Raw genomic sequence first — 13,680 nt, 5'->3', positions numbered from 1 at the left:
ACAGTGCACCGTCGGCAATACCGCATCGACAGAGACTCTGTGGTTCCCATCCATTAGATGATTCGTAAACTGGAGAGCCAAGGGGTGGTCAACAAGGCCCATTCACCTTTCAACAGCCCTATATGGCCAGTGCGTAAGTCCAACAGAGAATGGAGACTGATGGTGGATTACCGTGGCCTGAATGAGGTCACGCCACCAGTGAGCGCCGCTGTGCCGGACATGTTGGAACTTCAGTACGAGCTGGAGTCCAAAGCAGCGAAGTGGTACTCTACTATTGACGTTGCCAATGCCTTCTTCTCCATTCCTTTGGCAGCAGAATGCAGGCCCCAGTTTGCTTTCACCTTGAGGGGCGTGCAATACACCTGGAATCGACTGCCCCAGGGGTGGAAGCACAGTCCCACCATTTGCCATGGACTGATCCAGACTGCACTGGAAATGGGTGAGGCCCCAGAACATCTGCAATACATCGACGACATCATCGTGTGAGGAAACACAGCAAAGGAAGTATTTGAGAAAGGAGAGAAAATCATCCAGATTCTCCTGGAAGCCGGCTTTGCCATCAAAAGGAGCAAAGTCAAGGGACCTGCCCGAGAGATCCAGTTCCTGGGAGTGAAGTGGCAAGATGGACGACATCAGATTCCCACCGAGGTCATCAATAAGATCACAGCAATGTCTCCACCGACCAACAAGAAGGAAACACAAACTTTCCTAGGCGCCATAGGTTTTTGGAGAATGCACATTCCCGAGTACAGCCAGATCGTGAGCCCTCTCTACCTGGTTACCTGCAAGAAGAATGATTTCCACTGGGGCCCTGAACAGCAGCAAGCCTTCGCCCAGATCAAGCGGGAAATCGCTCATGCGGTTGCCCTTGGCCCAGTCAGGACAGGACCAGAGGTGAAGAACGTGCTCTACTCTGCAGCCGGGAGCCATGGTCTGTCCTGGAGCCTCTGGCAGAAGGTGCCTGGTGAGACTCGTGGCCGACCACTGGGATTCTGGAGCCGAAGCTACAGAGGATCTGAAGCCAACTACACTCCCACAGAGAAGGAAATCTTGGCAGCCTATGAAGGAGTCCAAGCTGCCTCAGAGGTAATCGGCACTGAAGCACAGTTGCTTCTGGCATCCCGACTACCAGTGCTGGGTTGGATGTTCAAGGGAAAGGTTCCTTCCACGCATCACGCCACCGACACCACATGGAGCAAATGGATCGCCCTCATCACACAGCGTGCCCGTATTGGAAACCCGAATCGCCCTGGGATTCTAGAAATTATAACAAACTGGCCTGAAGGTGAGACTTTTGGATTATCTTCTGAAGAAGAGGAAGAGCAAGTGACTCGTGCTGAGGAAGCCCCACCATATAATGAGCTACCGGAGACTGAAAGACATTATGCCCTCTTCACTGATGGTTCCTGCCGAATTGTAGGCCCTCACCGGAAGTGGAAAGCTGCAGTATGGAGCCCCACACGACAAGCTGCACAAGCTACCGAGGGACAAGGTGGATCGAGTCAGGTTGCAGAGCTTAAAGCCGTCCAGCTGGCTTTGGATATTGCTGAACGAGAGAAGTGGCCGAGGCTCTATCTCTACACCGACTCATGGATGGTAGCTAATGCTCTGTGGGGATGGCTGGCTCTCTGGAGAAAGGCCAACTGGCAGCGCAGAGGGAAGCCCATCTGGGCCGTTGAGATTTGGCAGGACATTGCCACCCGAGTAGAGAAGCTGACTGTGAAGGTTCGACATGTGGATGCACACGTACCCAAGAGTCGGGCTAATGAAGAACATCGCAACAACGAGCAGGTGGACCGAGCTGCCAAGGTGAAAGTATCACAGGTGGATCTGGACTGGCAGCACAAGGGAGAATTATTCCTAGCTCGTTGGGCCCATGATGCCTCTGGCCATCAGGGGAGAGATGCAACATACCGATGGGCCCGTGACCGAGGGGTGGACCTTACCATGGACAGCATCACACAGGTCATCCACAGTTATGAGACCTGTGCTGCAATCAAACAGGCCAAGCGGGTGAAGCCTCTGTGGTACGGTGGACAATGGTCAAAGTACAGGTATGGGGAAGCCTGTCAAGTTGATTACATCACCCTTCCCCAAACCCGCCAAGGCAAGCGCTACGTGTTGACCATGGTTGAAGCAACCACTGGATGGCTGGAGACCTACCCTGTGCCTCATGCTACGGCCTGGAAAACCATTCTGGGCCTGGAAAAGCAAGTCCTGTGGAGACATGACACCCCTGACAGGATCTAGTGAGACAACGGGACTCATTTTAAGAACAGCGTCATCAACACCTGGGCCAGAGAACACTGTATTGAATGGATATATCATATTCCTTATCATGCACCAGCTGCCGGAAAAGTTGAATGCTGCAATGGACTACTTAAAACCACCCTAAAGGCACTTGGTGGGGGGACCTTCAAAAATTGGGAAGCGAACTTAGCAAAGGCCACCTGGATGGTCAATACCCGAGGGTCCATCAATTGAGCTGGTCCCGCTGAGTCTGAACCCTTGCACACAGTGGATGGAGATAGAGTCCCTGCGGTACACCTGAGGGGTATTTTAGGAAAGACTGTTTGGATTAATCCCACCTCAGGCAAAGGCAAACCCATCCGTGGGATTGTCTTTGCTCAAGGACCTGGTTGCACTTGGTGGGTAATGCAAAAAGATGGGGAAACCCGTTGTGTACCACAAGGAGACCTAATCTTAGGTGAGAACTGTGTGTAGGGTTTCATTGTATATATATATGTATGTATGTGTGTGTAAAGAAGGTGTTAATTTGGGATGATGTAGATGGTAATAGAATAAGGGATGGATAATGTCCTGGGTTGCAGTGTATTCTATTACCATCCCCATCAGCCGTTGAAATCAGGTGGGGCAGTGTTTCCTTGCCTCCTCCCCCCAGACTATCTTTCTGTTAATGGCCCATCATTGTCCTGCCGCATGACTCAGAGATAACTCCCTCCGGAATATCTTCTGTTAATGAGCCTAATCACCACTGGACCTTCTGAGGAGGAGCAGACCCTTTTTTCTACAGGATCGCCACTTCGGGAGGACTGCAGACATCATTCTACCAGACTGCTACCACCACCGTGAATAACAGGGTGCCAGGTTGTATCCTAACTCTGTCAGTTTAACCCAGTGTTATCCACTTTCATTGTTTTTCTTCTTTCCCCCTCCTTTTATTTCCCTATTAAATTGTTATTCTGACTTGGTGTCTCCCACTAGTTTGTTTTTCAAACTAGTACAGATGTTTATTTCTCCAGCCGCATGGCCGGGGCTCTGCTCAGGAACTCCGCAGTCACGGGACCCCTGGGTCCTTGGCCACACCGGGGAACACAAACCAACCAATGGGAAATGAGACTGACCAGGGGAAGGGAAACCCCGTGTCTCCCCCCCAGGGCCCATCTCCCAGGGCTCCATGGCAGGGGGGGAGACCCCAACATCGTTATTACAGCTGGTGGTGGGGGTCCGAGGCTGTGACCCAGGAAGAGATGACCAGTCCGGGGAGATGGTCCCGAAAGGAATCGGCTTCCCGAGGTCCGGTGTCTTCCTCTCAGCTGCTGGCAGAGGAGCCCTTGCAGAGGCTGTCAGCTCTTTAGTGATATCAGCTCATGGTTTCAGCTCAGCTCTGCAAGGCAGCCTCTAGGCCAAACCAGACCAGAGAGAGAGACAAGAAGGCCCGTGTGGCTGGTTCCGCACAAAGGTAGCTTTATTGGGGGTCCCCTCTGGCGAAGGGAAGAGCCACAGACGACCTCCCTCTCGAGGGGTTCGAGGGAGCTTGCCTTTATATGGATACAGGGGATCATCAAGGGGACCAATGGATTACAGAGGGTCTGGGACAGACCAATGGGTTGCAGAACGATCTGCATAGTGTCTCCCAAAGGATTGTGGGTCTACCTTTCCTCGCCATGACCCAAAAGTAGTTGCCTTTCCAGGGAGTCCTGCTGGGCGATTGTGAAATCTTTTATCTCAGCAGACATCCCTCCAGGGCAGTGGCTGGGCATATCCCACAGCTCCCCCTTCTGTATTTATTAAAAAGGCATTCCCAGCAGCCTTTCTGCAGCAAAGTAGGATGCAAGAGAACATAAGTAACACCGTAATAATTACAATGAATTAACACAAAGCTCCCTTAATCAAAGATGCAATCCATCCCGTTATTCCCCATCGTTCAAAAAGGTCATTGTCTACTTTTAGGTCATCAAGGCTGTGGTGAGGACAGCATCAACGTAGATACATTTCATCTTTGGGCAGGGATGGAGCTTCTGAGAGGGAATACAAGCAAGATTTGTTAGCTTTGTGGTGAGAGGGGAAGTTATGGGGTTTAGGGAGGTTTGACAAGGGTTGAGGGAAGGAAATATTTTGGGGTAAAAGGGGTGATAACATATAAACTAAAGATCAGTTTTTCCAGGCTGTGTCTGGCCTACGGCTTGACTTTTGCTGTAGCTTCTTGTTCAGATTTCTGTTTAGTCTGCTGCCGTGTGGTGGGACGGTCTTTTTCCTGGTTGGTGGGTATCTGGCGACGTTTTCGTCTCCATGCCGAGCTGGTTTGGTTTTGGGGAGGTCCTATGTACTAGTTTGAAAACAAACCAGTGGGAGGCACCAAGTCAGAATAACAATTTAATGGGGAAGTTTAAAGAAAAGGAAAGAAAAAAAAAACTAAAAGAAAACACTGGTTCAAACTGACAGAGTCAAGATACAACCTGAGTCCCTGTTAGGCAGGGTGGTGGTAGCAGTCTGCTAGAATGGTGGCTGCAGTCCTCTGAAGCGGTGATCCTGTAGAAAAGAGGGTCTGCTCTTCCTCAGAAGGTCCAGTGGTGACTGTGTAGCTCCTGTCCTCTGGAAATCCAGTGGAAAGGCCTCCTCTCTGGTGTTCAGCGTCAGCTTATATCCACGCTGGGATGCTTGGTTCCTCCCCCTGGGTGGAGCATCTCACAATGGGGTAATGAGTCATGAGGCCAGGTGTTGATTGGGCTCATTAACAGATGATAGTCCGGAGGGAGTTATCTATGAGTCATGGGGCGGGACAATGATGGGCCATTAACAGCAAGATAGTCTGGGGGGAGGAGGCAAGGAAACACTGCCCCACCTGATTTCAACGGCTGATGGGGATGGTAATAGAATACACTGCAACCCAGGACATTATCCACCCCTTATTCTATTACCATCTGCATCATCCCAAATCAATACCTTCTTTAAACTCTACACACACATACATATATATATATATATATATATATATATATATATACAATGAAACCCTACGCACCGTTCTCACCTAAGATTAGGTCTCCTTGTGGTACACAACGGGTTTCCCCATCTTTTTGCATTACCCACCAAGTGCAACCAGGTCCTTGAGCAAAGACAATCCCACGGATGGGTTTGCCTTTGCCTGAGGTGGGATTGATCCAAACAGTCTTTCCTAAAATACCCCTCAGGTGTACCGCAGGGACTCTATCTCCATCCACTGTGTGCAAGGGTTCAGACTCAGCGGGACCAGCTCGATGGACCCTCGGGTATTGACCATCCAGGTGGCCTTTGCTAAGTTCACTTCCCAATTTTTGAAGGTACCCCCACCAAGTGCCTTTAGGGTGGTTTTAAGTAGTCCATTGCAGCGTTCAACTTTTCCGGCAGCTGGTGCATGATAAGGAATATGATATATCCATTCAATACCGTGTTCTCTGGCCCAGGTGTTGATGACGCTGTTCTTAAAATGAGTCCCGTTGTCCGACTCAATCCTGTCAGGGGTGTCATGTCTCCACAGGACTTGCTTTTCCAGGCCCAGGATGGTGTTCCGGGCTGTAGCATGAGGCACAGGGTAGGTCTCCAGCCATCCAGTTGTCGCTTCAACCATGGTCAACACGTAGCGCTTGCCTTGGCGGGTTTGGGGAAGGGTGATGTAATCAACCTGCCAGGCTTCCCCATACCTGTACTTTGACCATCGTCCACCGTACCACAGAGGCTTCACCCGCTTGGCCTGTTTGATTGCAGCACAGGTCTCACAACTGTGGATGACCTGTGAGATGCTGTCCATGGAAAGGTCCACCCCTCGGTCACGGGCCCATCGGTATGTTGCATCTCTCCCCTGATGGCCAGAGGCATCATGGGCCCAACGAGCTAGGAATAATTCTCCCTTGTGCTGCCAGTCCAGATCCACCTGTGATACTTTCACCTTAGCAGCTCGGTCCACCTGCTCGTTGTTGCGATGCTCTTCATTAGCCCGACTCTTGGGTACGTGTGCATCCACGTGTCGAACCTTCACGGTCAGCTTCTCTACTCGGGTGGCGATGTCCTGCCAAATCTCAGCGGCCCAGATGGGTTTCCCTCTGCGCTGCCAGTTGGCCTTTCTCCAGCGAGCCAGCCATCCCCACAGAGCATTAGCTACCATCCATGAGTCAGTGTAGAGATAGAGCCTCGGCCACTTCTCTCGTTCAGCAATATCCAAAGCCAGCTGGACGGCTTTAAGCTCTGCAACCTGACTCGATCCACCTTGTCCCTCGGTAGCTTGTGCAACTCGTCGTGTGGGGCTCCATACTGCAGCTTTCCACTTCCGGTGAGGGCCTACAATTCGGCAGGAACCATCAGTGAAGAGGGCATAATGTCTTTCAGTCTCCGGTAGCTCATTATATGGTGGGGCTTCCTCAGCACGAGTCACTTGCTCTTCCTCTTCTTCAGAAGATAATCCAAAAGTCTCACCTTCAGGCCAGTTTGTTATAATTTCTAGAATCCCAGGGCGATTCGGGTTTCCAATACAGGCACGCTGTGTGATGAGGGCGATCCATTTGCTCCATGTGGTGTCGGTGGCGTGATGCGTGGAAGGAACCTTTCCCTTGAACATCCAACCCAGCACCGGTACTCGGGTTGCCAGAAGCAACTGTGCTTCAGTGCCAATTACCTCAGAGGCAGCTTGGACTCCTTCATAGGCTGCCAAGATTTCCTTCTCTGTGGGAGTGTAGTTGGCTTCAGATCCTCTGTAGCTTCGGCTCCAGAATCCCAGTGGTCGGCCACGAGTCTCACCAGGCACCTTCTGCCAGAGGCTCCAGGACAGACCATTGTTCCCGGCTGCAGAGTAGAGCACGTTCTTCACCTCTGGTCCTGTCCTGACTGGGCCAAGGGCTACCGCATGAGCGATTTCCCGCTTGATCTGGGCAAAGGCTTGCTGCTGTTCAGGGCCCCAGTGGAAATCATTCTTCTTGCGGGTAACCAGGTAGAGAGGACTCACGATCTGGCTGTACTCGGGAATGTGCATCCTCCAGAAACCTATGGCGCCTAGGAAAGCTTGTGTTTCCTTCTTGTTGGTCGGTGGAGACATTGCTGTGATCTTATTGATGACCTCAGTGGGAATCTGACGCCGTCCATCTTGCCACTTTACTCCCAGGAACTGGATCTTTTGAGCAGGTCCCTTGACTTTGCTCCTTTTGATGGCAAAGCCGGCTTCCAGGAGAATCTGGATGATTTTCTCTCCTTTCTCAAACACTTCCTTTGCTGTGTTTCCCCACACAATGATGTCATCGATGTATTGCAGATGTTCTGGAGCCTCACCCTTTTCCAATGCAGTCTGGATCAGTCCATGGCAAATGGTGGGACTGTGCTTCCACCCCTGGGGTAGTCGATTCCAGGTGTATTGCACACCCTTCCAGGTAAAAGCAAACTGGGGCCTGCATTCTGCTGCCAAAGGAATGGAGAAGAAGGCATTGGCAATGTCAATAGTAGAGTACCACTTTGCTGCTTTGGACTCCAGCTCGTACTGAAGTTCCAACATGTCCGGCACAGCGGCGCTCACTGGTGGCGTGACCTCATTCAGGCCACGGTAGTCCACCGTCAGCCTCCATCCTCCACTGGACTTACGCACTGGCCATATAGGGCTGTTGAAAGGTGAATGGGCCTTGCTGACCACCCCTTGGCTCTCCAGTTTGCGAATCATCTAATGGATGGGAACCACAGAGTCTCTGTCGGTGCGGTATTGCCGGCGGTGCACTGTTGCTGTGGCGATTGGCACCTGTTGTTCTGCAACTCTCAGCAGTCCCACAGCAGAGGGGTCATCTGAGAGGCCAGGCAATGTACTCAGTTGTCTGATATCTTCTGTCTCCACAGCAGCTATCCCAAAAGCCCAACGATGTCCTTTTGGGTCCTTGAAATACCCATTTCTGAGATAGTCTATGCCGAGAATGCACGGGGCCTCCGGGCCCGTCACGATGGGGTGTTTCTGCCACTCGTTCCCAGTTAAACTCACTTCAGCTTCCAGTACAGTCAGCTGCTGGGATCCTCCTGTCACTCCAGAAATAGAAATGGGTTCTGCTCCCACATACCTTGATGGCATCAGAGTGCATTGAGCACCGGTGTCAACCAAAGCCGTGTATTTTTGTGGGTCAGATGTGCCAGGCCATCGGACCCACACAGTACAAAAGACCCGATTCTCCCTTTCCTCTACCTGGCTAGAGGCAGGGCCCCTCTATTCCTGGTCATGTTGCATGTTGCTCCCTTCCGGTGAATACGTTCCTGAGGTCCCTTCAAGAGGATTGGTCATATTATCATTCCGGTACCGTCTGGAGTTCTGTGTGCGAGAGACCGGAGCAATATTGACTCTAGATGCGCTTCTTGCGGTAGTTGTCCCTCTTTTAAGTTCACGTACCCGAGCTGCTAAGGAGGAGGTGGGTTTTCCATCCCACTTACTCATGTCTTCTCCATGTTCCTGAAGGAAAAACCAGAGGTTACCTCGTGGGGTGTATCCTCTCTCCCTGGTTGGGGGACGCCGGCTCCTAATGGCAGAGACTCTTGTTGGTTCTGGCGAGATCGGGTAAATCTCTTCCTTAAGTTTCTTTTTCAGTTTCTGATGGCCTTCTTCAATCAAGCTCCGGACTTGCTCAGCCAAAAGACTTGTTTCCACGGATGAGACATGGGTGCGAAACGGGGCTGTGACGGTGTCCTCGTAAATCCTCAGTTTGTTCACCAAGACGCCCACCCTGTCCTCGCCTTCCCTCCATTGCAGCGTTGCCAGGTAACGGGAGTATATCTCTGGTCCAAGGCGTGCGAACCTCAACCACATCTGTGACGTGCACTGGACACCATCTGGGCTCTTAGGAAATCTCTCGTCTTCTGAGAAAATGATCTCCAGCACAGCCAATTCCCTCAGGCACCGGATACCTTGTTCCATTGTGCTCCATTTCCCTTGGTGCACCTGGAGGTCTTCTTTACAAAGGTACCTGTCCCTTACACTTGTAAGCAGTCGCCGCCAGAGGCTGCGAGTTTCTTGGGTTCTCCTGATCCCCTGGTCAATGACCACATCCCGGGACAGAGATCCCAGCTGCTTGGCCTCACTTCCGTCCAGAATGGTGTCGTTGGCTGCAGCGTCCCAGATGCGGAGCAGCCAGGTCAGGATAGACTCGTTCGTCTGGCGGGTGAATTCCCTCCGCAGGTCACGCAGCTCACCCAGGGATAGCGACCGAGTGATGATCTCTGGCTCTGCCTCTTCTGCTGGGTGCGAAGGTCCTGCTACATCCTCATCAGTGACAATGTGGGCTGATTTGCTTTTTGATTTCTTCTTCTGAACGGGGGCAACTGCAATTGGTTTAGGCTGTTCTGGTTTGGTGACGGTTTGCATGGGGACACTGAGAGTGCTTTTGGTTCCCTTCTCCTCGGTGTCAGTCTGTGTGGACATGGACGCTGTTGTCTTGCATCTGGGTCCTTTCTCCTCTGTGTCAGTCTGCGTAGACATGGGCGCTGTTGCTTTGCATTTGGTTTCTTTCTCCTCTGTGTCAGTCTGCGTAGACATGGACGCCATTGTCTTGCATCTGGGTTATTTCTCCTCGGTGACAGTCTGAGTAGACATGGACGCTGTTGCTTTGCATTTGGTTCCTTTCTCCTCTGTGTCAGTCTGCGTAGGCATGATGTTTGTTGCTCTGCTCTTTTTCCCTCCCTCATCCTGAGGATGCTGTGCCATGGCTCTGATCCTAAGCATGGTGTACATGGTGCAGGCTGTACAGAGAAGACAAAGCAGAACTGACAGCAAGTTTATGCCGTCTTTGACATCCAGAGGGAATTCAATATTTTCAAAAACTGCTGTGCCTGGCCTGAAAGGCTGGAAGAAACCACTCTCTACTCCTCCCACCAGGGGCTGGGTGCGATTGTTGAGGAGATCCCAGACATAGGAGCCCAGACTAGGACAGCCAAACAAAACTGAGTATATACTCCGAATGGTATTCATCGCCTCGCAGGTTATTATGCTGTAGACATAATAAACCATTAAAGCAATTCTCATACCATTCCCTGGTTTTAACAGGAGTAATACTACAGGCAGGTAGTTCCCCATGTGAGGAAAAATATAGAGAGCAAGATACAGTACCCCAGTAGACAAGCTGAGCACCATGGTGAATAGGTTTCCGTTAACACAAAATTGTAATTCTGACTTTCTCTCAGACCTGCCCCACATTGGGCGCCAAATTATGTACTAGTTTGAAAACAAACCAGTGGGAGGCACCAAGTCAGAATAACAATTTAATGGGGAAGTTAAAGAAAAGGAAAGAAAAAAAACTAAAAGAAAACACTGGTTCAAACTGACAGAGTCAAGATACAACCTGAGTCCCTGTTAGGCAGGGTGGTGGTAGCAGTCTGCTAGAATGGTGGCTGCAGTCCTCTGAAGCAGTGATCCTGTAGAAAAGAGGGTCTGCTCTTCCTCAGAAGGTCCAGTGGTGACTGTGTAGCTCCTGTCCTCTGGAAATCCAGTGGAAAGGCCTCCTCTCTGGTGTTCAGCGTCAGCTTATATCCACGCTGGGATTCTTGGTTCCTCCCTCTGGGTGGAGCATCTCACAATGGGGTAATGAGTCATGAGGCCAGGTGTTGATTGGGCTCATTAACAGATGATAGTCCAGAGGGAGCTATCTATGAGTCATGGGGCGGGACAATGATGGGCCATTAACAGCAAGATAGTCTGGGGGGAGGAGGCAAGGAAACACTGCCCCACCTGATTTCAACGGCTGATGGGGATGGTAATAGAATACACTGCAACCCAGGACATCCTGTATTTGTCTCAGGAGAGTTCTTGGTGTTTGTGGTAGCAGTGTTTTTAGGGCCTAAGTATGGTTTTGTACTTTTTCCTGGGAACCACTTTGGGCCAGATGGTAGCTGGACACAGGCGTAGCCTCTCCCCCAGGTAATCAATTGGAAAGGCCCAGAGACCTGGTGTGATTCAGGGTCCTTCATCAGCACTGGTGGCTTCTCCGTGTGTTGCCTCTCGGAGGCGTAGCGACCTGGTTCAGGAACGGTACGACCACCACCTCAGGTTGTTCGGGCCATCAGCTCGCATACACCAATGTGGTGGACGGCAAATGGCGTTTATTCATGGAATACATAGGGTTAAATAACCTGGGTTTACCGCGTCACTTCCTTCTGGTCAGGTATTACCTGTAGAGGGGAGGGGCTTTACCTGTCCCGCACAATGCGATATCTTCCGAACGCCTGTCCCTAATCTCCTTCATTTCCCCCCCCCATCCTAAATTACCCACATTCCCCCCCCCCCCCATGATTGATTAAAAAACATGCAAAGTATAAATGGTATAAAATTTCAAGAACTAGTAAAAACCTACATAACAAGTTATAAAAAGTGATATAACATTCAGAAAATAAATGCGCTCTAGAGCAATTGCTGGCGGTCAACAAACAGAATGTTAACCTTTTCTAACCGGCTTTTAACAAATGACACTAATTTGTTTAGTATGCAAGGCCCGAAAATCAGCGTTAGGAGTAACATAGTGAGGGGGCCTATTAGAGTGGAAACAAGGGTGGTCAGCCATGGAGACTGGTTAAACCACGACTCAAACCATCCTTGTTGGGCTTCTCTTTCTCTTTTTCTCTGGGCTAGTCTTTCTCTTAGTTCAGTCATTGAGTCCCGTACAACTCCGGTGTGGTCTGCATAAAAGCAGCATTCCTCTTTCAAGGCGGCACACAGGCCTCCTTGTTGCATGAGCAAGAGGTCCAGTCCTTGCCTGTTCTGCAGGACGACTTCTGAGAGAGAGGAGACAGATTTCTCTAGAAAGGAGATGGATTTTTCAGTTCTTTGTAAGTCCTCATCAATAGTCATCTGCAGCTGAGAAAGTCCCTGGTGTTGGGTCACGAGGGCTGAAACACCTGTGGCCGCGCCGGTGGCTCCAAGGCCGAGCAGCATTGCGATCGTGATGCCTGTTATTATCTCTCTCTTGTGGGACCGGCTAGGTTCTTCAAAAAGGTGGTACATTTCTTCTTCTTGCTGAGACAGGACTCTAGGAACAATTAGAACTTGGACACAAAAATCAGAAATTTGTCACTCTGACTTTCAGTAGGGCAAGGGCATCCCTCCTTAACAAGGGTGGACACTTTGGCATAACATATGGGAAAAGGGTGATAGTTTTCTCCGGTCCTCTTTCGGTGCTGAGCGTAATCGCTATCAGTTGGGTGCTTCTTTGGGCCCGAGATAGTCCCCCAACTCAGCCCACCATGGGGGCCTCCTCCAGTTCCCAATGTATAGGCCAGTACGTTTCTGGGACAACGGTAATATCTGCTCCCGTATCAATCAAAAAGGGGAGACGAATAGCAGAGTCACCTGGGTTGTTATGGAGACAGCAAACTCCCCACACGATCGGCGGGTGGCTGCCCACTTTCATGGCCAAAGCCACCCAGGGGTCTCGCTCCCAGGAGTTTGTTCCTGCTGTGCCTGGAGCGCAGACAGGTTCAACTGAGCCATCGGTTGAGCCGTGAAATTGGTCATTTCCCGGGGGGGCAGTGGGTGCAGGAGCTCCACGGCCCATCGAGGATTGGCATAGCTGGGCCGCTTCATGTCCCGAGTGGGAGGGAGCTGTGTGCGGCCTGGATGCCCCCTCCCCCTCCCGTTTCCCTGGAGCTTGGATCTGCATTCTCTGGCAAAATGTCCCTTTTTCCCACATGCCCAGCATGGCCCTCTAGGTCGGGTCTGGCATGGGGGAACCGCTGTTGATGGAGGCTCTAATTGGGGGCAATTCATTACAACGTGGCCTGCCTGGCCACACTTAAAGCATGCCATTACACTGGTTATCGCAGTGAGGACGGCTGCCTGGATTGGGGCCAGATGTTCTTCTTTTGCGACATGCTTAATCATATCTGCAGTACTGGACCCGGCTGGTAATGACTGTAAAATGTCCTTAGTGGCAGAATTGCATTGTTGCCGCAAGCATTCTGCCACCACAGGGCCCTTTGCCTCTGAGGGCAAAGCAGAGGAATCGACTGCTTCTTGGAGGCGGTCTACAAATTGTGTGAAGCTTTCACTCTCGCTCTGCTTTATTGTGGACCATGGCGATGGTCTCGCAATAACTCTGGAAGCAGAGCAGATAGCTTCTCTAGCAGCACAGGTAGTTACCATGACTTCGTGGGCCCATAGGCCCTCGGCCTGTGCCTGGGGTGTGATCATGGTTGGGTCCGTGCCCATTAGCCGCTGTAGGCTGGAGCCGTGGAGGGGGTGGTCTGCCCCAGATACTAGGGCTAGTTGCTTTGCACAATTGGCTTCCCACTCCTGTTTGAAAACAATCATCCCTGCCCCATCAAAAATTAATCTGCAGGTTTGTTTAATGTCAAATGGGAGCTTGTCATCCCCTCCAAAAAGGCTGTCGATGAGGGTGGAAACCATAGCCGAATTAATCCCTCTGTCTGCAATTGCTTTAACAATTGCTTGTATATCTT

This window comes from Coloeus monedula, assembly GCF_965178545.1.
Source record: "Coloeus monedula genome assembly, chromosome: W".
Taxonomy (NCBI): Eukaryota; Metazoa; Chordata; class Aves; order Passeriformes; family Corvidae; genus Coloeus; species Coloeus monedula.
Note: the sequence above shows the minus strand (reverse complement) of the source record.